At 39.8% G+C, this 24151-nt stretch overlaps 1 protein-coding gene across 10 annotated transcripts in view; it reads right to left on the bottom strand.

Annotated features, from left to right (window-relative positions):
* RAI2 (retinoic acid induced 2) overlaps positions 1-24151 on the bottom strand; it is a 388350-nt gene that overhangs the window by 64983 nt on the left and 299216 nt on the right. For 2 of the 10 annotated variants that reach the window (XM_077889284.1, XM_077889285.1), the window contains one exon: positions 1670-1814. The exons of the other annotated variants lie outside the window; for them this stretch is intronic. The gene's annotated coding sequence lies outside the window, so the exon portion shown is untranslated. The remainder of the gene's footprint in view (positions 1-1669; positions 1815-24151) is intronic. 10 annotated transcript variants of the gene reach the window in all.

The raw sequence follows: 24151 nt of genomic DNA, 5'->3' as shown, positions 1-24151 counted from the left end.
CATTCAGAGAAAGAGTCCAGTAAGAAAGACTTTTCTACCTGAGGAACATTCAAAGGCCACGGGGTAAGACAAAGGTTGCCACTATTTGATAGAACCGAGACCTTTAACGTGGTCTGCATGGAGGCTTCAAGTAGCCTTCACTTGAAGATTTTATATGAATTGTATTATGTCTTGATTTTATCCAAAGGGTACAGTACATTCATATGAAGTCTCTGCCAATTTTAGCGAAGACCGGATCAAAGGATATGCCAGCTGGTTCTTCAGATAGGTATCCCACAAGCACATCGCAAACAGTTGTGACTTCGCAGGAGGAAAGTACACGCTGAAACACACAGAGTAATAAAGTACTGTCCTTGCTCTGCACTGAAGTCTCTCATAATCTAGCCTCACAATCAGGAGAGCATTTGACCTCAGAGGATTTTGAGAAACTGTCAGGAATAAGAAGCAGGCCCATTTTAAAGGATTTTGCTTGTGGCCGCTCCAGTCTGCATTCCTCTTTCCGAAGAGAACCCTAAAGTTGTTCAGGTGTCCATCCCTCTCCATGGAACGATATGCCTTGGATCTGAGCCTAGCTTTAGGGTGGGGACCACTTGATCCGAGGCAAATGGCATCCCTCCTTCTATAATGTGGACCAAACAGACGAGAGGAGAGACCTGCTTGGGGCTCTATGGGTGAGTTCTGACTCTTCCAGGAAAGCCACTCTCCCTGACCCAATGGACTGTAGATAATGAACCACATTTGCAAGTGGCAGCAAATACATAATGCAGGTGACCATATATCTGATCACTGGGACACTGCCGAGAGTGAATGGGTTGCCATGACTCATGGTCAGGGCAAAAGGCATAAACTGGGTCTTCCCACTGGAGCAGGATGAATGGTCATAATGATGCTAGGAGCCAGGCCTAGGAGGCAGCTGGTGCTCAAGGTGGCACAACAAAGGAGAGAAAGAGCCTAAAACTCTGATGATGTTACTGAACAGCTGGAGCAACTAACCACTTCTGGAGCCACCTGAACTCGCAGTCCCGGTTGTACAGGTTACTACACCGTCTCATAGCTTCAGCTTCTTGGAGTCAGATCTCCATTGCTTGCGATTGAAAGCATCCTAAGACATACATGCAGTTACAGAATTGTTTTAATTTTGTTCTGTTTTGCTTCATCCCAGATGGGGTAGGGGCCATCCTGGAATCAAGAGATGTGACAAAAACAAGCGGAGAGAGGAAGTAGGTGAGCAATTGATATTGTAATCTGACTTTAAGGACAAGTATAAATAAGAAGACGGTTGAAGCCCACAGCTCTGCCCAAGTTGGAAGGCCAGCCCCGTACATGGTGGTTCTCATCCCAGCAGCGCCTCCCAGGCCCGCTCCTGCCTCAACAAAAGGCTCAGAGTCCTGTGCCCAGGGGCCAGGGGCAGGTGAGCTTAGTTCTATCTCTGGCTCTCTCAGTGCTCTGAGTGGTTTTGCTCTGCTCTCTCTAGCTGTCTTCCCCATGAAGTCCCATCTTTCTGACCTGACTGTCATCATGGGGAGGGGGCATGGCCTACACCTCCCACAGAACCCACCTTCCTTCTCTCTAGGTAAGACGCCTTCAGTAAGCCATGGCTAATCACGATTCTCTCCCCTCACATTTGTGCTTTGGTCTCTTATTCCCAAGGGGCTTCAATACCCCTTACCTAGTACGAGCCTTACAACCTTCCTTTTCCATGTGGAGGAAGCAGGTGGCCAGACTGGGTTTGGAGTCATGTGACTGTCACCTGAGGGTATCAGGGTTTGTCCACATTAGTGGGGAGCTCCGTACAAGCTAAGCGAGGAGCCAGGCTGCAGGAGACAAAGAAGAGTGCATGTTTATCAGCAAAAGGGGACCAGAAACAAAAATTAAAGCCGGGAAAGAGACCTGGAGTCATGGGGCATGAAATAATAGGTAGTGGATTTTGATTAAGAGGAAAATAGACTCAGATTTGGTTTTGGAGAGCTAAATTATTTTGCTGGATGGGAAAACAATGCCAACTATAACACGACGGTGTTTGAAATACCGGCACGTGAAGGACCAAGAACAGGCAGGCTCAGAGATGACCCCACACGACCCAGCCTTCCGACGGGGAAAATGATGTTCAGCAGACACACACACACACACACACACACACACACACACACACACAGCTTTACACAAGCCAAGTCCTCTTCTCTCTCCAGGTGTCAGACTTACCTTTCCTTTCTTAAAAATTTATTCAAATAATGAACCAGATTGATCTCTCAGTAAGAAGGGGAAACTCTTCAAGTTGCCCTGGGTGACGGACATCGACAATCAGACTATCATCCAAAGCAATCATAACAAATAACTGCGGAGACCCTCCACGGCGGCAGTGTTCATGTTAAAGGAGACAGCAAGCAGCCGCCCCTAAATATCCCCGCTGGCCTGAAACCACCGTCCCCTGTCCTGGCGCTGCGGTGACAGCAAGGGTCTATCTCTGCCATTGTCTCTTGGAAGAAGAGCAAGGAGGGCTTTCTCAGCCAGCAAACCCGTGGGTTGCTGGGAGTGATTACCTCCCTCCTAGATCCAACCTACCCGACCCAGCTAGCACTCTGTTTACAAACAAACCAGAAGGTGGCCGGCAATGTCACAAATGGTCCCTGCCCCCAGGTGATCGCCCGCTCCCCTAACCCTCCAGTGGGGGCGGCCTGTTGGGTGTGTCCAGTTCACATATGGCAAGTCTCTCCAACATCACTGACAAAGTTTCTGTTGCTGTAAGTTCAAGAGGTGAAACGGGTTGACGAGGTCTTTCATTTGGGAACAGGGCAGCGTGTATAATATAGAAGGGGCTTTAATCATGCCGTCTTCAGCTGCTAGAATTTCTCAAAATCTAGAATTTTATGAGCAGAACAATTTCAGAGAAAGAGGAAAAGAGAACAAGGTGAAATCTCTCTTGCCAGGACGGCCAGCAGCTTTCCTTGCTGTCCTTTGCATTTGTGGCCTCTCTGTGCCAGGTCCACATCCGGGCTCCTGGGAGATTGCTCGACGTCAGCCCCTGCCCACCTCGGCCCCTCGCAGGTGACTCCTCTCATGCTCTTCATCCCTACGATTATGCCTGCCCAATTTCTGAACCAGACCAGCAGTGTGTCGGGTGGGACATGACACAGGATCTCCCGTCCGAGCTCCTTGTGTTCCCAAGGCGTCGCTCAGCCACCAAGTTGAGTCACAGCACTCCCCAGTCATCCTCTCCGTGACCCCCTCCCACACTGGCCTCAGCCCTAGGATCAGACTTTGGGGTCTGCTTCTCTGCCTGGCTCTCGTGCCTTCCGCCGAACATACAGCTCCACCACCTGGTCCCACTCACTAAAGAATTTCCCACCAGTCTGTGATGGCCACGTTGCTGTCTGCATGGGACAGAGCTGGTTTCTCAGTCACGGACATTCCGCCTTACAGGGAATGCCCCCAAACTTGGCAAGAGCATTTGCATAAGTTGCAGACTACCACCATCCTCGACTATCTCCTTCACTCCTTCTTCTTAGATGTATCCTCATTAGAGATTTATAGTGATTGTTTTTGCTTTTTTGAAGAACAAACATTTTACAAACAAGGTGACCTTTTGAAAATGACAGTATTGCTTTAGAAAAAAATCATAATTAATATAGAAATACTTTAGATTACATATACTTTATTCTTTTAAAATGATTTTTCATTGTAACAGTCATTAAAAATTATATATAAGTGTAACAGGCTATTCTATCATCAGTATAAACATTCACTCATAACCCCTCTCGATGATCTGTATATTCCCTTCAAGTTTTTCTCTTTATAGCACTTACCCATCAGAAATAATATTACATATGATTTTACTCCCGCTCTTGTCTCTTAATATCTTCAACCAATAAGCATTTCCCATAGCATTCTGATAATATTTCATAATCAAAACAGACATTTTCGATGGTTCAGTGAACGGTTTTATCAAGTACATTCATCACCATATACTTAGCTTTTCCCCTACTATTGGAAGTGTGGGCTACTTCCAAATTCTGCTATTGTAACGAGCACTACAATTAGTTTCTTTGTGTATATCAATGTTCCCATTAATAATTATTTCTCAGAATAAATACACAGCTGTAATATTTCTGGGGCAGACACAGAAACATTTACATGCTGCCAAACTGATTTTAAAAACGATATTCCACTAAGTAAGTATGAGCTCTGAGAGTACTTGCTTTACGAGTAAATCATTTTGGCCCAGCATAGGCCAAAATATTTGTCTTATTTTGTTTTAAACTAGATTTTACTGATTACTAGAGAGGTAGTCCATTTTTGTCCTTTCTACTTGTATACCTAAGGTATACTTGTATACCTCATCCGTTTATTGCTTTCACACACTTATTAATTAAATAATAGTATTTGCATCTTATTTGTGTGTATGTGTCCTTTATTTAATACAATGTAAATGCAAGTCACAACAGCAACAAACAAATCCCAAAAGTAGGACTCCTGGATTATATGGGAGCTCTATTTTTAATTATTTTTTTAAAGTAGGCTCCATGTCCAGCATGGAGCCCAATGAGGGGCCTGAACCTATGACCCTGAGATCAAGACCTGAGCTAAGATCGAGTCAGATGCTTAACTGACTGAGCCACCCAGTGCCCCTCTACTTTTAATTTTTTGGAGGAGCCTCCATACTGTTTTCCATGAGGGCTGTACCAATTTACATTCCCACCAGCAGTACACAAAGGGTCTCTCTTCACACTCTCAATATTTTTTATTCTTGTCTTTTTCATAATAGCTGTCTTAATAGGTGAAATGATATCTCATTCTGCTTTTGATTTGCATTTCCCTGATGATTAGTTCTGTTGACCACTTTTTCATTTACCTGTTGGCTACTTGTATGTCTTCTTTGGAAAAATATCTATTCAGGTCCTTTGCCCATTTTTAATTGGATTATTTGTGGGGTTTTTTGCTATTGACTTATAATGAGTTCCTTATATATTTTGGATATTAGCCTCTTCTATACCTCAGATACATGGTTTGCAAATATTTTTTCTCATTCTCTATGTTGCCTTTTCATTTTGTTCATTGTTTCCTTTGCTGCCTAAAAACTTTTTAGTTAGATGCAGTCTCACTTGTTTATGTTTGCTTTTGTTGCTTGTGCTTTCAATGTCATATAAAAAAATCATGGCCAAGACCAATGTCAAGGAGCTTTTTCTCCATGTTTTCTTTTAGGAGTTTTAGCTTCAGATCTTGCATTTAAATTTTTAATCTGGGATCCCTGGGTGGCGCAGCGGTTTGGTGCCTGCCTTTGGTCCAGGGCGCGATCCTGGAGACCCTGGATCGAATCCCACATCACGCTCCCGGTGCATGGAGCCTGCTTCTCCCTCTGCCTGTGTCTCTGCCTCTCTCTCTCTCTCTGTGACTATCATAAATAAATTAAAAATTTTTTAAAAATAAATTTTTAATCCATTTTGAGTTACTTTTTGTGTATGGCATAAAATAAGGGTCCAATTTCATTCTTTTATGTGTGTATATCCAGTTTTCCCAACACCATTTATTGAAGAGACTATTCTTTCCCTATTGTGTATTCTAGGTGCTCTTGTCAAAAAGGTTAGTTGACCATATATGTGTGTGGGTTTATTTTGGAGCCATCTGTTATGTTCCACTGATCTATGTGTCTGTTTTTATGCCAGTATCATAGTGTTTTGATTACTATAGCTTTGAAATATAATTTGAAACCAGGAAGTGTGATGCCTCCAGTTTTGTTCTTTTTGCTCAAGATTGTTTTGGCTATTTGGGGTCTTTTGTGGTTTCATTTATCTCTTGGATGCAAAGATGGTTCAACATACAGAAATCAATAAGCATGATGCACCACATTAATAGAATGAAGGCTAAAAACCATATGATCATCTCAGTAGATGTAGAAAAAAGCATTTGAAAAAATTCAACATCTTTCACGATAAAAATCTCTCAATAGATGAGATATAGAAAGAATACACCTTAACATAATAAAGGCCATAAATGACTAGTCCACAGCTAATATCATACACAACAGTAAAAAGCTAAGAGTTTTTCCTCTAAGACCAGAAATAACACAAGGGTGCCTACTCTCTTCACTTATATTCATCAGAGTACTGGAAGTCCTAACTAGAGCAATTAGGTAAGAAAAAGAAATAAAAGGCATCACAACTCAAAAAGAAGATATTAGATTGTCTCTTTGCAGATGACATTATGTTATATAGAAAAAACCCTAGGGGCTCCTGGGTGGCACAGTTGGTGAAGCATCCAACTCTCGATTTCAGCTCAGGTGATGATCTCATGGTCATGGGGTCAGGCCCCATGTCGGGCCTATGCTCAGCACAGAGTCTGCTTGAGATTCTCTCTCTTTCTCTGCCCTTCCCCCTGCTCATGTTCTCTCCCTCTTTCTAAAATAAATAAAATCGGTATGCCTGGGTGGCTCAGTGGTTGAGTGTCTGCCTTTGGCTCAGGACGTGATCCCAGGGTCCTAGGATTGAGTCCTATATCAGGCTCCCCACAAGGAGCCTGCTTCTCCCTCTGCCTATGTTTCTGCCCCCCCCCCCCCGTCTCTCTCTGTCTCTCTCTGTCTCTCATTAATAAATAAATAGGATCTTTTAAAAAATAAAAATACAGTAAATAAAATCTATTTTTAATCTTGTTAAATATGTTTTCTGGGACGCCTGGGTGGCTCAGGGGTTGAGCGTCTGCCTTTGGCTCAGGGTCTGATCCCGGGATCCAGGTTCGAGTCCCATATCGGGCTCCTTGCGGGAGGCCAGCTCCCTCTGCCTGTGTCTCTGCCTCTGTGTGTGTCATGAATAAATAAATAAAAATCTTTTTAGAAATGTGTTTTCTGTATCAAGGGCTAGTGATTAACTGATTTTTTTCTTTAGTCTGTTGATATGATATATTACATTGATTTATTTTTTAAAAGACTATTTTTTTAGAGCAGTTTTAGGTTCACAGAAAAATTGAGAGGAAGGTATAGATTTCCCATATAGCTGCAACCCCTCCACAGGCATAGCCTCCTCCCCCATTATCAATATCATTCATAAGACTGGTACATTTGTTACAACTGAAGAACCTACACTGATACATCATAATCACCCAAAGTCTTTGATTTCATTCTTAGTGTTGCAACTTCTATAGATTTTGACAAATGTACAATGACACATCTCCATCATTATAACACCATACAGAGGACTCTAACTACCCTAAAAATCCTACGTGCTTCAGCTATTCATCCCTCCTCTCTCCCCTAACCCCTGCAACCACTAATCTCTTTACTGTCTCCATAGTTTTATCTTTTCCAGAATGTCATATATTGGAATCATAAGTATGTAGACTTTGGGATTGGCTTCTTTCACTTAGTAATATGCATTTAAGGTTCTTCCATGTTTTTCCATGGCCTTATAGGTCACTTCTTTTAAGTGCTGAATAATATTCCATTGTCTGCACGTAGCATGGTTTATTTATCCATTCGCTTACTGATGGGCATCTCAGTTGCTTTGAGGTTTTGGCAATGATGAGTAAAGCTGCTATAACTATCCATCTGCGGGTTTTTGTGTGGACATGCTTTCAGCTCCTTTGGGTAAATACCAAGAAGTGCGATTGCTGAATCCTAAGGTAAGAGCATGTTCAGTTTTATAAGAAACTACCCAACTGTCTTCCAAAGTAGCTGGACCATTTTTAATTCCCACCAGCAATGTATGAGAGTTCCTGTTGCCCCACATCCTCACTAGCATTTGGTGTTGTCAGTGTTCCAGATTTTGACATCCTAATAGGTGTGTAGTGGGATCTCACTGTTGTTTTAACTTGCCTTTCCCTTATAACATATGATATGAAGCACCTTTTTATATGTTTATTTGCCATCTGTACATCTTCTTTGGTGAGGGATTTGTTAAGGTCTTTGGCCATTTTTTAATTTGGTTGTTTCTTATGGTTGAATTTTAAGAGTTCTTTGTATTTTTGGATAACAGTCCTTCATCAGATGTGTCTTTTGACAGAACGTAAAGACTGCTAACTCTGGGAAACGAACTAGGGGTGGTAGAAGGGGAGGAGGGCGGGGGGTGGGAGTGAATGGGTGACGGGCACTGGGTGTTATTCTGTATGTTAGTAAATTGAACACCAATAAAAAAAAATAATTAAAAAAAAAAAAATAAAAAAAAAGATGTGTCTTTTGAGAATCTTTTCTCCCAGCCTTGTCTTCCGATTCTCTTGGCACTGTCTTTTGCAGAGCAGAACTTTTAATTCTAAAAAAGTCCAGCTTACCAATTATTTCTCTCTTTGGTTTATCTAAAAGGTCACTGCCATTCCCAAGTTCATCTAGGTTTTCTCCTATGTTATCTTCTGGAAGTTTTATAGTTGCATTTTATGTTAAAGTCTATGATCTACTTTGAGCGAATTTTTGTGAAAGGTGTGAGGTCTGTGCCTAGGTTAATTTTTTTTGTTTGTGAATGTCCAGTTGTTCCAGCATCATATGCTGAAGAGACTATTTTTACTCCATTGTATTGTGTTTGCTCTTTTGTCAAACATCAGCATTAGTATGTTTTTGAATGTTGAACCAGACTTGGCATATCTGGAATAAATTCCACTTGGTCTTGGTGTATTCTTTTTATACATTGTTTAATTTGATCTGCTAATATTTTGTGGAGGACTTCTGTGTCTAAGTTCATAAGCAATATTGGTGAGTAGTTTTTTTGGTTTTGTTTTTGTTTTTGGGTTTTGGGGGGTACTGGCTGTTCTAGTTTTGGTGTCAGAGTAACATTTGCTTCATAAAATAAATTGGAAAATTTTCCTCCTCTTCTATTGTCTGGAAAAGTTTTGTATAATTGGTGTTAAGTCTTCTTTAAATGTGTGGTGAGATTCTCTTATGAAACTGGGCCTGAGGGGTGCCTGGGTGGCTCAGTCAGTTAAGCATCTGTCTTTAACTCAGGACATGATCCCACAGTCCCAGGATGAGCCCCACATTGGGCTCCCTGCTCCTTGGGGAGCCTGCTTCTCCCTCTTCCTCTCCCTCTGCCTGCTGCTCCCCCTGTTTGTACACACTCTCTCTCTCTGTGTCAAATGAATAAATAAAATATTTTTTAAAAAATTTTTTTAAATTATTTTTTTTAAAAAGAAACTGGGCCCAAAGAATTCTATTGGAGGGGGTTTTAAAATTACAAATTCAGTTTCTTTAGTCATCAGAGGACTATTCAGAATATCTATTTTGTTTTGGTAGCTTGTGGTTTTAGAAGGATCAGTCTATGTCTTCTAAGTTGTTAAATGTATTGGTATAAATTCCTTGTAGTATTCCTTCATTAATTTTTAAATGATTAATAAGATCTATAGTTATATAAATTTACTGATATTGGTGACTTATTTCTTTTCTATTTCCATTCGTATCAGCTGTATTAGAACTTTATCAACATTATTTTTTGAACCAAAATTTTAATTCACTAATTTTTACTGTTATTTTCCTCTTTTTAATTTCATTTCATCTTGCTATTGTTTATTTTATTCTTTTCCTAGTTTCTTGAGATAGAAACTTTGGTTATTGATTTTTGATCTTACCTTTTTTCTGCTATAAATTTCCCTCTCAGCACTGCTTTAGCTGCATCCCATACGTTTTCTTCTGTTGTGTTTTTATTTTCATTTTTTTTCTGTAGTTTTTTTATTTCATTGGAAATATCCTCTTTGACACTTGAATTATTTAGGAGTGCTTAATTTTCAGATGTTTAGACATTTTCTTGTTCTTTTTTTTCCTGTTATTGGTTACTAGTTTGATTCCATATGGTCAGAAAACATGCTAAGTATGATCACAATGCTTTCAAATTTGTTGAATTTTGTTTTACGGCTCTAGATATTGTCTATTTCGATGACTGTTACATGGATGCTATTGTTGAGTAGAGTGTTTTATATATGCCAATTAGATACTGTTGGTTGATTATGTTATTCAGATTTTCTATATCCTCTTTGATTTTCTGACTAATAATTAATTCTTCAATTGCTGAGAGGCAAATGTTGAAGCCCCTGACTCTAATTGTGAACTGGTCTATTTCAATTTTCAGGTCTATTAGTTTTGCTTCATTCATTCTAAGGCTCTGCTGTTTGATGCATACATAGCTAGAGTCATTATAGCTAATAAATGTTTTGACCCTTTCATTATTATATAATGCCCTTCTCTGTCTTTGCTAATTTGCTTTCATCTGATATTTTGCTTTCATCTGTCTACTTTATCTGATATTAATATAGCCTCTCCTAATTGTTTTAGTTAATGCTTATATAGATCTGTTTCCATCCTTTTACTTTCAACCTCCTATAACATAAAATTTGAAGTGATTTTTTGACAAACTGCATATATTTGGTCCTGTTTTTTAAGTCATTCAAAGAGTCTGCATTTTTATTGGTGTATTGAGACAATTTACATTTAAGATAATTACTGATAGAGCTTAAGTCTGCCACTTTATTATTTTTTTATTGTTTCTTCTTTCTCTTTTTGTTATCCTGTGGATTACATGAACATTTTTAAAGAATCCATCTTGCATTCTTCATAGTGTTTTTAAATGTCTCTTTGTATAGCTTTCTTAGTGGTTGCTCTGGATAGTATATCATAAATATATGGTGTAGCACAGTCTAACACATCAACATTTTGCCACTTCAAGTTAGGTCCCTTTACTCTCATTACTTTCAGCCATTATTTTCTTGAGTATCAGATGGTATTATAACTTTTGTTTCAATCATAATATACAATTTGTAACATTTGGGAGTAGAAGGATAGTCTACTGTATTCACCCATATGGCTGCTCTTTCTATTGTTCGAGAAAGTAAATAATAAAGTTAAGGGCAGAAATAAATGAGATAAAGACTAGAGAAAGGAGGGAGGGGCAAGATGGCGGAAGAGTAGGGTCTCCAAATCACCTGTCTCCACCAAATTACCTAGAAAACCTTCAAATTATCCTGAAAATCTATTAATTCGGCCTGAGAATTAAAGAGAGAACACCTGGAATGCTACAGTGAGAAGACTAGATAAACAATAAAAAAGATCAATGGAATTAAGGTTTTTTTTCTTGAAAAGATTAAATTGATGAAGCTTTAGACCAAGAAAAGATTCAAATAAATAAATTATAAATGAAAGAGGAGACATCACAATTGATACCACAAAAATAAAAAGGATCACAAGAGACTACTATGAAAAATTATGTGACAAAAATTGGATATCCTAGAAGAAATGGATAGATTGCTAGAAAGGTACAACCTACTAAGACTAAATCATGAAGAAACAGGAAATCTGAACAGACTAATAATGAGTAAGGAGATTGAATCAGTAATGAATAAAACCTCCCAACAAAGAAAAGCCTAGGACCAGATGGCTTCACTGGTGAATTCTACCAAACATTTAAAGAAGAACTAGTGCCAATCCTTCTCAAACTCTTCCAAAAAATTGAAGAGGAGGGAACATTTCCAAACTCATTTTACTATGCCAGCATTACCCTGATACCAAAGCCAGACAAGCACACTATAAGAAAGTCACAGGCCTATATCTTTGATGAACATAGATGCAAGAATCCTCAACAAAATACTAGCAACTGAACTCAACAGCACATTAAAAGGATTACACACCATGATCAAGTGGAATTTAACCCTGGGATGCAAGGTGGTTGAACATATACAAATCAATAAGCAGGATACATCACATTAACAGAACAAATTATAAAAGCCACTATCATCTCAATAAACATAGAACAATTCAACATCCTTTCATGATAGAAAAGACTCTTAGCAAATTAGGTATAGAAAGAATGTATCTCAATATGGCAAAGGCCATATATGACAAACCCATAGTTAACTCATACTCAAGGGTGAAAAGGTAAAAGTTTTTCCTGTAATATTGGGAACAAGACAAGGATGCTTACCTTTACTTCTAGTCAGCATAATACTGGAAGTTCTATTGAGAGCAATTGGACAAAAATAAACAAATAAATAAATAACCGCCTAAATTGGAAAGGAAGAAATATAATTGTCTCTGTAGATGACGTGATCTTATATAGAAAATCCTAAAGATTCCACCAAAAAACCCGCTAGAACTAATAAACAAATTCAGCTAAGTTGCAGGATACAAAATTAACTTTCTTCCTTCTTGATGCTTCAAGATTCCTTGTCTTATAACTTCCTTTCTGCTTGAAGAACTTCCTGTAGCCATTATTTAAGTGTAGGTCTGGTAGCAACAAATTCTTTTGATTTCTCTTTATCTGCAAATGTTTTGATTCCCCTTCACACCTAAAGGGTATTCTTTCCTTCCAGAACTTGAAAAGTACCATACCACTTCCTTCTGTCTTCCATGGTTTCAGATAAGAAATCCACTGTTCTTCAAATTGGTGTTCCCTTATAGGTAATGTGTCATTTCTGCTGCTTTCAAGATTTTATCTTTGTCTTTAGTTTTTAGAGGTTTACTTATGCTGTTTTTACATGATTAAAAAAAAATTAGCCTGTTGGGGCTTGCTCAGATTCTTGTATCTGTGTGTTTTCCTTTGCTAAACTGGCAGTGTTTTAAGTCATTATTTTTTCTAATATTCTTTCAGCCCATGCTCTTTCTCCTTTTCTTCTGGGACTCCAATGCTATGAATGCTCTCTTTGTCATTCCACAGGCTCATCCTGAGAGTCTATTTTTTTCCAATCTATTTTCCTTTTCAGATTGGGTAAATTTTATTAATTTGTCTTAAATTCAATGATTCTATCTGCTGACACATTTACTCTAGCATTGAGTTCATTTAGCAAGTTTTAAATTTTGGGGTACTGTAGTTTTCAGCTAGAAGATTTCCATTTTAATCTTTTTCATAACTTTATTTCTTTTCTGAGATTTTCTATTTTTTCATTTATTTCACAAGAATTTGTTATTGCTTGTTGATGCTTTTTGTGATGGCTACTTTAAACTTGTGAGATAATTCTAACATCTGAGTCATCTCTGTGTTGGCATCAGTTGATTGTATTTTTTTCATTCAAGTTGTGATTTTCTGGCTCTTAATAAAATGAGTGATTTTCTCTTCTTTCTTTCTTTCTTTCTTTCTTTCTTTCTTTCTTTCTTTCTTTCTTTCTTTCTTTCTTTCTTTCTTTCTTCCTTCCTTCCTTCCTTCCTTCCTTCCTTCCTTCCTTCCTTCCTTCCTTCCTTTCTTTCTTCCTTCCTTCCTTCCTTCCTTCCTTTCTTTCTTTCTTTCTTTCTTTCTTTCTTTCTTTCTTTCTTCCTTTCTTTCTTTCCAATGGCTGACTTTCAATTGTATCCTGGACATTTTTAATATTATATTGTGAGACTCGAGGTCCTATTTAAATCTTTTATTTCAGCAGGTAGTTATCTGTTTAGGTTTAGCATGCAGGTCTTGACCTATTTTTTTAGTGTGGCTTGATTGACAGCTTAATTTTCAGAGCCTTTGCAGTATTTTTTGGAGTGCTTTGTTTATCTGGTGCTGCAGGAACTCCCACTGGTCCCTTGTGGTGCTGCTTGAGGGGAACAGAGGGGTTGCCCCAGTCAGACATCCTGATGTCTCTAGGTTGAAGAAGGGAATCTCTGACCCATTGGGATGAAGAATGTTTCCTGAGCCAGGCAGCTTATTGTGCAAAGCAGAATCTCTCTTGCCAGTGTCAACCTAGTACTTGGTGTCTCTTGGCAAGGGAGGAGTCTCAGGTCTGGCAAGGAAGGAGAGCACTTCCTTTAGCTGCTTGCTTTTAGTGGGGCTCCTAATCAATCCCCCCTGCCAGCACTGTCAGGATCACCTGGTGTTGTCAGAAGGCCTACTCTTTGATCTAGTGAAGAAATGAGCCCACCTGGGCTGCCCTGTGTTGCTAGGTTGAGGGTCTGAAAGTTCTAGGCCTGGGCTGCCTTCTGTTGGGTGGGGAGGGGAGAGGGAGATGTCATTCCTGCTGCTGTATTGTTCCTACAGTCCTAGGATCCCCAAACAGCTTGCCTTTTTCTTTCCACCTTCTAGAGTGTTCCTTTGATTGCCTCTTGAGTTCTTTCTAGGGTTTATAGTTGTACTTAGCAGGGGGAAGTAGGAAGAAATGGGTCTAAGCCATCTTGTCCAGAACAAAATTTCTTTTTTTTTATTTCTTTTTAATTTTTAATCATTTATTTTAAAACTAAAGAACAACTGAAGAAAGTATAATTCTGATTATTATATGATTGCTACTAAAAATAATTTTGGATTGGAAATAAAGGACATTAAAAAAAATGATCTGCTCCAGGTATCTAATATACTAGCTATGCTACTGAGAGTGAGCAAAGTTAAAGAGAGATCAGAAAGATCGTGAAGAACAGCCTTGAAGTCAAGGGTGGAAAGAGTATTAAGAAGCTAAGAGAGGTTATTATTATATTTGCTTTATGATGGGATTAGAAACCAGAGGATCTGAAGCATTAGGTTGCTTGCCCAAAATTGCTTTGGCATTTGGCTGCAGGATGGTTGCAGAATTCGGGATTATGACATTCCAAGACCATGGTAACAGCAAACTGTTTCCCAGGGTGCCACTTTCAAACTCCAAACACAACATTTTCTAGAAGATATACTACAATAGCCAAGCCTACCTTTTGCCTATCTGGCAAATGAACAGAAAGTTTCAAAAGAAACAAATGTTTACTAAATTTGATTAGTATTGAATGTCTGTTATTAATTGTCACATAATCATCCTGTATGTAGGGGGCTTAATTAATGTGCAAAAATTCATTTCAAGATAATAATTATCAATGGAGTGCTTACTCTTGTAGAGTATTAAATTAGAATTGGCATTTGGATAAGTCTGGAAAACCGTTTCTTATGTCTTTCTTTTAGCGTCTGATTCTCAAGTTTATCTGTGACAATTTCTAATATTTCACATTTCTTCAAGTTTCTCTTGCCCATGATCTCTTTCATATAAGCTAAACCTTTGTTTCCAATAGTACGTGCAGGATTCCAGATAAAGCCTGACCACTTCCTGATTAAATATGTTTCAGTCTTTCATTAGATCTCACTATATAGCAGTATCTATATTCCTGCCTTTTTCAGGGTCAGTTTTTAGAAATCTAATGAAATCTAATATATATAACATATATATTATATATATATAAATTTATAATATTTAGAAGTTTTTTTTCCAAAGAGAAATTTGTTTTTAAAGAAACTTAAGAGGCTTCCTTACCCCCAAAAAATCCTCCAGGAAAACTATCTCCAAATGAAACCAAACTGCAGATAGCATTCTGGATGAAATTCACTACCCAATACAAAAAGTTTATGTATTTTGGCAAGTGCAATTGGGCTGTGATTATTTGTTATATTGAGCCATGGGAAACTACTCACTGGAAATAGATTAAGGTATCTTTGGAAAATCTCTTAACACTTTCAAGATGTTGGGATGCCATCTCACCTAACCCAAATTTCCTCCAGCATGTGAAATGGCCTCCCAGCATCCGGAAAAAGTGAACCAAGCTTCCAAAAGTGTCTGTTTTGCAATTAACTGACACTCCTGCCTGAGGTACAACTGGTTTCAAGGGTCTTAACTTCCTCCCGCATGTCTTATACTATTTGTGGTAAAAGTTACAATGCTTTGGTAATTTGAGACCTCAACTCACAGCTGAGCTATTAAATCATGACTCTATGAGCAGGTGAGATGGCAAGGATTTGAGTACAAATGATCAGGTTTATAAATTACAGGTGCAAGAATCCATCCACTAGTGTAGCTATTACTCAGTTTGGAAGAAGCTAAAGGTCAGAGCCACAAAATATGGTGTACAAATGATTTCACCAAGATTTTCACCTATAAATGCACTCATTTATAGGGCAGGTTTTAACATCTATAATCCTGCAACTTGGGGCAACTAGAAGCAAGTCTGCCCTTGCAAACCTGCCTAGAAGCACTAATATTATTAGTTCTCCTCCTCATTTGGTTTTTAATATAAGATCATCAACTAATGCTTTGGAATATTCCCCTGCACCAAAAACTGCCCTCATGTGAAGTGAACAGGTAAAAGGCATTGCTGTTTTATCTGCAGTGTGTCTGGCTTTGCAGTGCCAAGGAAAACTGGAGAAATTAGTTATTTGATGTTAAATAATAATTTGCTTATTTGAGAACTAAAAAATCCCAAATTATTATTGTAACCCAAATGTCTCCTGGGGGGAAAGCATGAGGTCAAATTAATCCAAACTCCCTGGATCTTAACTCTACCTGCTTATTCAGAGTCATCAGTGCTATGGTCTGAATATTTATGCCCCTCCTCAATTCATATATTGAAATCCTACCCTCCAAGATGATAGTATTAGGAGGTGGTGGCCTATGGGAGGTGATTAGGTCATAAAGGTGGAGCCCTCATGACTGGGATCAGTGCCCTTATAAAAGAGACCTCACAGAGTTCCTTGCCCCTTCTAGCATGTGAGGATACAACAAGGAGTCAGCAGTCTGCAACGTGGAAGTGGGCCTTCAGAACCCAATCATGTTGGCATTCTGATCTTGGTCTTCCAGCCTCCAGAATTGTGAGAAATAAATGTTTGTTTATAACCCACCCAGTTTATGGTATTTTTGTTATAGTAGCCTGAACAGACAGCTTTCTGGAAAAGCCCCCTCCCAACCAAGTATTTCTGGAGGGGTTTCACAGGGAGCTCGTGAACCAGTATGGCAGCTGTAGCCCCCACACATCCACTATGATCACATTTTTCTCCTCTCCTGCAATGGCTTCCCCTTGTCAGTGTCATCTACTCAAAAGTGGAGTGAGGGTCCCTTCCCAGTGCTGCTGCTGAGGGTTAAGAACTTCATTTTCCCAGTGAGTACACTCTCTTGTCATGCTCTCTAAATGGTCCATGATGCAGTAGCAGAGAGATATTCATTTGGGGGCAGCAGCCTAGAGAATGTCTCTCTTCTCTGTTGTGTGATATTCTTTGTCACCTGAGCCCCAAAGCAAAACTATGTGTGTTCAGTCTCATCAGAGCACCTCATAATAGAGTTCCTTCCATGTTAGATCTCAATAATGGCTTTCTCCATTGAGGCTCAAAACCATTGTACCCAACCAGCAAGAACAACAATCTTGCCTTTTACTCTCTTGTCCTCATTTCCAATCCTCCACACCTCTCTACCTTTGCACTACATGCATCAAACTCCTCTTTCTTCCTTCAGATGCAAAAGTCAAGAACTCAAGGGCTCATAGGCATCAATTCGGAGAAATGTTGCCCACTCTACCAAACCCCTCTGTTGCCAGTGGTGATTTTCTGTGAGAAAATCTTCATTCTTCATTGCCTTCAATCCTCCACTTGGCCTTGGCTGTTTCAACATGGCCTTGGATTCTCTACAGCAGTGGTCTCCAAAATGGGGTGGTCACACCCCAGGGGTGAGTGAGATAATACACTGGGGTGGAGGAAGCAAATGTCAGAATCAGTAGATAGATGTTCAGTTTTACTATTATTTACTACATAGATTTCTGCCAGTGTCCTCCATCGGTCTGTATGAGAGGGCCCAATGTTTTTCAAGGTATCCTGGGGAAGGAGTGAATGTTCAGGACACCTGGGTGGCTCAGCAGTTGAGCATCTGCCTTTGGCTCAGGGAATGATCCTGGAGTCCCAGGATTGAGTCCCGCATTGGGCTCCCTGCATGGACCCTGCTTCTCCCTCTGCCTATGTGTCTGACTCTCTCTGTGTGTCTCTCATGAATAAATAAATAAAATCTTCTTTAAAAAAAGTAGTGAATGTTCCATACTAGGAATAGTTGACAATGGAACCCTCATGTGATCATTTCTTTCAACATATTGGAAAGTATTACCATTGATGTGTTCCTGGTTAGGTGGTCAATTATGCTACCCAGTTTTAACTAATAACTCTCGAATTTGGCAAGTAGCTTAAAGAATCCCTGCAAAGAAACACAGATCAAGATATGACAATTAACACAAGCTCACAAAAGTATAAGAGAAATGGCAGCACTAACACTTCTTCCACCCTGGTAGTAGCTCAGCCATATTATATAAAATAATGAATTCAAATCAAATTACTTAAAAGTGGAAGTTATCAAGAAATATGTTACTAATAATTATTTTAGTTTGGAGTCCCCCCCAAAACAGACCCCAAGACAAGGATTTAGATACAAGTATCTTATTTGGGGAGATGATTCCAGGAAGCACAGTGAGGTAGAGCGAAGTGACGTACAAAGGCAGGAAAACCAATAAAGCATATACTGATAAATGGATTACTACTACAGGCACCCAGGACCCTCTGAGGGATGGTGTAGAACAAAACTGTCCCTCCAAGGTACAAGGAAGTTGGAGTATTTATCCACTGACTCTTGTGGCTAAGAGTCATTTCTGGGGTGTGTTAGGTCCCTAACACTCTGGTTTCTCCCATTTATACTGACTACACTTTAATAGTCTAAGAATGCTTTCATGAGGAGAGACCCATTCTGCAGATGTCTGCTAGGATGGGCCAAGGGGATCTGGGTTGAACACTGATAGTGTCTGCCACCACAGTTAAACTTTTTGTGACTGCTTATGATTTCTTGAGCTATTAGATAATTATAGTAGGAAGCCATCACAGATGGAAAAACTTTAAAAAATATTACTCATTTTATCTTTTTCCTACCCTTTCAAAATGTATTTCTTTCCCCAATTTGAACAAGGGTTGATTGATTACCTGTAAAATTTGTTCAAACATTCCTCTTGTAAGGAAATATAGTAATCTTAAGTTGCAAAAAAATGTATTTTTTGTTTGTGATTCATTATATACACAATACATCAGAGCAATCATACACAAATATAATTTAGAAACAAATATATCTACGTCTGTGATTCATGCCCCAACTATTTTCATTGATACAGGTGCCTGGATCAAATAAAGCCTTGGAGCTCTCTCCTCCTCTAAGGGAAGTTGGAATCTCAGAATGGTTTATGAGCACTAACTACAAATCCTGTTGAAATACCCCAGGCCAAAGGAGAGTCATAGGATAAAAATCATTAAACCTCTTTTTTGCCCAGAAGTATCTTACAAAGGAATGTCTCCCTCTGTTCTCACAAGATTCCTAGCAACTTGGATGCTTAACTTCTCTTTTGGCATCATGACATTTAAGAGCAGTTTGTTCTGTAGATGAAAATGTCAAAATATGGGGTTCATGGTGGGCGGGAAAGGAAGAAAATTATAAAGGAGGATGGTATTGAAAGGATGGGGTTCTCACATTACCAGTGGACCCTAAGAGAGGATGAGCTACCTCTCATGACATTTGACCATGCTGCCTTCTATGTTGAGAAGGGTCACTTCCCCTGAGGAGTAGGGTGGGGGTGGGTGGAGAGCCACAAGGCCCTACAGGTTGATCAGGTTGATCTTTCTGCCTTACCATTTAGGGCCCCTCAGTCTTAAGTAGCCTGCACTGGACCAGCAAAGTTTACTAAATCTAGATTTTTCTGTTGTTGGCTTTAGTCATTGGTACTTGACTGGTTTTTAGTGTCTCCAGATTACTAAGCTTCAAGAAGTACTAGAAGAGTTCTGGCCATGAGCTATCTGCCCTAGTATTCTGTTTATGTCAGGGGAACAAAAGGACAAGTTTTGGAGGGATACATCTTTCTTGCAGACTAAGCTAGAAAGATACTACCAAGACATATGAACTCTGCTTAGCCATCCAACCTCAGCCAATCAGCAACTGCTGACTCAATGTCTGTGCCAGGGCCTGTAGTAGATGAGAAAGGAAGGAAAAGAAAGAAGGAGGAAGGAAGGAATGGGAATCATCCTAGGCTTCCTTACAAAGTAGCTAACCTTAGACAAGGCTGTACATGATAATTACCAAATGAAGTAGACAAACATGGAAACATCTCAAAAGCTTCAATCAAAGGTATGTTGATCAGGGAAGCATCCAGAAAGAGTAGAGATCTGAGCTAAAAAGTATCCTCAAACTTGAATACACACCAGAACCACATGGGCTGTTAAATCAAACTGTAGGTCCTCATTCTCCAGAAATTCAGAGTCCCTAGGTCTGTGGGTGAGATCTAAGCATTTGCATTTATAATAAGTTCCCAGGTGATGTGGATGGTACTGGTCCATTTAAGAGACCTAGAGAGACCACATTTAAGAATCACTAGAGACCACATTTAAGAATCACTTCTTGGGGGATTCCTGGGTGGCGCAGTGGTTTGGCACCTGCCTTTGGCCCAGGGCGTGATCCTGGAGACCCGGGATCGAATCCCACGTCGGGCTCCCGGTGCATGGAGCCTGCTTCTCCCTCTGCCTATGTCTCTGCCTCTCTCTCTCTCTGTGACTATCATGAATAAAAATTAAAAAAAAGAACTGTTGAAAAAAAAAAAAGAATCACTTCTTGGGGCACCTGGGGGGCTCAGTTGGCTAAGCATCTGCCTTTGGCTCAGGTCGTGATCCCGTTGTCCTGGGATCGAGCCCTGTATTGGGGGCTCCCTGCTCAATGGGGAGTCTGCTTCTTTTTCTCCCTCTGTTCATGCTCTTTTTCTCTCACTCACTCTCTCTTTCAAATAAATAAATAAAATCTTAAAAAAAAAAAGAATGTAAAGGCCTGTCTGAAGATTTTGAAATTTATCCTGTAGGCAACTAGAAGTCATTGAATATGTTTGAGTAGTAACATGACATGACGGAAACTTCATTTTAGAACTGTTTGTTTACAGTACATTCCATTGTGTGAGTAAGGGAAGGGATCAGATGGGCAGAAAATGTAAAAACTTGTGAATTTAAGTTGTTTAAAAATCTATTTTGGGTGACACAATCCCTTGAACATCCAACTCCTGTTTTTGGCTCAGGTTGTGATCTTGGGGTCGTGGGATCAAGCCCTGCATCAGGCTCCACTCAGCATGGAGTCTGCTTGAGATTCTCCCTCCTTCTTCTGCCCCTCTCGCTCATGTTTGTGCTCTCTCTCTCTCTCTCAAATAAATAAATCTTTAAAAGTCTATATTGTATACCATTCTTTCTAAACAGAGGTGAGAAAAGAAGTATTTCTTTGGGGGATCTTTCTTTTTCTTTCTTTCTTTCTTTCTTTCTTTCTTTCTTTCTTTCTTTCTTTCCTTCCTTCCTTCCTTCCTTCCTTCTTTCTTCTTTCTTTCTTTCTTTCTTTCTTTCTTTCTTTCTTTCTTTCTTTCTTTCTTTCTTTCTCTTTCTTCTTTCCATGAGAGACACAGAGAGAGAGGCAGAGACATAGGCAGAGGGAGAAGCAGGCTCCCTGCAGCTGATACGGGGCTTAATCTCAGGACCCTGGGATCACAACCTAAGCCAAAGGCAGATGCTCATCAACTACTGAACCACAGAGGTGCCCCTGGGGGATTACATTTTGATGAGAAGCCTGGGCCAGCATTCCTCTCAGAAAAGAAGACAGAGGCAAACAGATGGCATTTGAGTCTTGGTCTTCCATTATTCAAACTTTCCTTAAAAATGACAGCATGGAAATCTTCAAGTCTGCTCATAATCTGAGCCAGTTTGATGGGAGAATCTGCAGATTTTCAAGCAGTAAGTTGATCTGTGGTGGCCTTCAACCCAGGAGTGAGGAATTTTCTGTTTATAGTCTTGACTCAAAAGAGATCCAAATTTGCCCCACCCTGGAAGTGTATCACTAAGGGGGAATTTTCAGTGTTTAAAATGGCTTGTAATAAGACCACATTGAAATGTTCTTTTTTTTTCTTCCTCTGTGAAGATAAATGTGATGTGTGTGATGCTGATTCTACATCACGCTAGAGAATTGTGCTCTGAGGGCATATGCACATACATGCCTCCCTCCTCCGTAGTATTGGCCAAGAGGTCTGTACTGAAGGAGATGCTCAGGCATATTTCTACATGAAGCAAAATCAATATGGGTGAACCTGAAAACCATCTGCTGGGAACTTTTGGAAAGGCAGATGAAAGAGGAGGTGAGAGACAAGGGTGAAGACTTGGGAAACAGTCCAAGGAAGCTCTTTTGACAGCTCAAGTCATTACTTAACATTGATGTAGACATCTGGGAGGCCCTAAGGTAAGCCCACATGCCCTGCCTGAAGGAGCCTAGAGCCAACATGGGGTGGGTTCAGTTCAAAACAAACCTCCAGCATCTCAAAGTTCCTGCACCTTTGTTCTCTTGGGTTCCACCTTGCTCAGCAACCTTCTTCTCTCCTATTTTCTGCTTTTCTCATTCTTTAGCCACCACCCAGCTCCCTATGGGTAGAATAATAATTTAGTACAAGTTCAGTTTTTTTGAAAATGTTTTGCAATAAAGTCTTACTGCTTTTGTTCTCTGTGGCTAGAGGGGTGGTGGCCTGGTATGACTGCCCCAATTTTAAAGGCAGGGAAAATAAGGATAATGAATCAAATGATTTGCCAGAGATGAAATGAATGAGATTAGCACTCATTACTTTTTATCCCAGCAACTGAAATAAATACAGGAACTGGATTGTAGCAATTATTTAGGAAAGCCCTGGAAAACATCATTCTTTTGTGATTCTTGTGTAATGAATGTGGTAACAGAGAAGGTGGCTTTGCCAGTTTTTAATTCAGTGAAGGTTCTGAACATATTTCTAATTCCTTTGACACATCCCCAGTTTTCTCATGCATAAAATGGAGTTAATACAATAATTAGTATCTATCTTATAGGGTGGTTGTAAGGATTAAATGACTTAAAACATGTCAAGCACTTAGAACAGTACATGGCATCTAATAAGCACTCAATAAATTTATTGGTATTATGATTGTTGCAATAGCAACAAGTTTATCTTAAAGTGACAACCTTAATATTCAAACCTTCCAAAAAATGTATACCAGACAATGCCTAGCAGCAAAGGAATTGTACTGGTTTGCCTAAGAACCTTATTAGAATGAGAAAATAAGGGGTAGAGATTGAGTTAGTGAGTGGTCCATAAGTCTTCCAGAACATTTTGGAAATTACACTCTGCATTTTAGGGTTTATTTGTATCAGGGCTGGCTGTGCCTTTGAGAAAATGGAACCCAAATGTTGCAGGTGCCATTACTGCTCTTATCTACCTGCTCCCCACTGTAGCACCCCATTTCCCAGCCACTAAGAGTATACTATTATCAGGTTCTGATATAACACCAAATTTATCTGTGACTGCTAAAGCAGTCAACCCTGCTCGTCACACCTGTGTCACTTTTCAAATATAAACCCCACAGGTTATCTTTCCCCTCCTCTATTCTCAGCCAAGGGTTTCTTTGCTTTCCTTTTCACCTCTCTTGTTCTTCCTGTCCCTCCCAATCCTTTACACAGTGTCCACTGGAATTCTGATGCCCCCTTCCATGGCAAGCAATCCCTGCAGATGTCTCTTCCTTCACCATCTAGTGGTAATTGAAGCCTGGCTCTCCCGTGAAGCTCTCTATTCCTTCAAGCTCTTTTAGGCAGATGCTGTTTATTCTACTGCATTTCATGAAGATGATGATGATCAACATTCACCTGTCCTCCCCCCATCTTTATATGAAAACTTTTATATAAAAAAACATCTCGGGGACTTCTACTTTTAGGAATATGGACTGGATGTACTTTTCCTCATTTGTCCTACTAAATACAACTAACAACCCTAGACATTATACGTAAAACAAACAGAAAAAGACTCTGAAAGGTGGAAAAAGGAAGGTGGACTAGCTAGGGACCTCAGGATCTGAAAAACAAGGTTGTGAATTCCGTGTATTTTCTTTTTGCCTCATATATCACGGAATTAGAGCTGAAGAAGCAGAAAATCTGGAACACAAACATGTGGAGACAAAAAAAAAAAGCCCAAACAAAAGCCTGCTATCCCCAGCCAAAGTACCAGAAAAGGGACAGCCTCAGAAGACACAACCTTTAGAAAATAATTACTTTACTCTGGCCAAACACCACAGAAAACACTGTAGTCTAGACTTCCACCATTGTATGGCTGTCACAAGGCTCACCTCTCACCAGAGTGCTCAGAGGAAGCTGAGTAGGGAGCCATGTCTTTCATCCCTGCTCAGGGGTAACAAACACACATCCCTTGCAGTGTTGGTAGAGACCATATGGGAAGCCTGGATCTCCAACTCCACCTACCCAGAATGAGGCACCTCTCCCTCCTCTTCCCCACTAGGAGTCCTAATGGAGAGTCAGGACTTTCACCATCATCCAGCAGTAATGAGACAACCACCCCAAGTGTCAGTGAAGGCTTTGTGGGAATTAAAACTCCCCTAGGATGACAACAGAAGCTCAGTGGGGAACCTAGGCTTCTATGCTCACCTAGCAGGAACAAAGTGGCACTCCT

The sequence above is a fragment of the Canis aureus genome, chromosome X (assembly GCF_053574225.1).
Source record: "Canis aureus isolate CA01 chromosome X, VMU_Caureus_v.1.0, whole genome shotgun sequence".
Classification (NCBI taxonomy): domain Eukaryota; kingdom Metazoa; phylum Chordata; class Mammalia; order Carnivora; family Canidae; genus Canis; species Canis aureus.
Note: the sequence above shows the minus strand (reverse complement) of the source record. Positions and strands in the feature narration are given on the sequence as shown.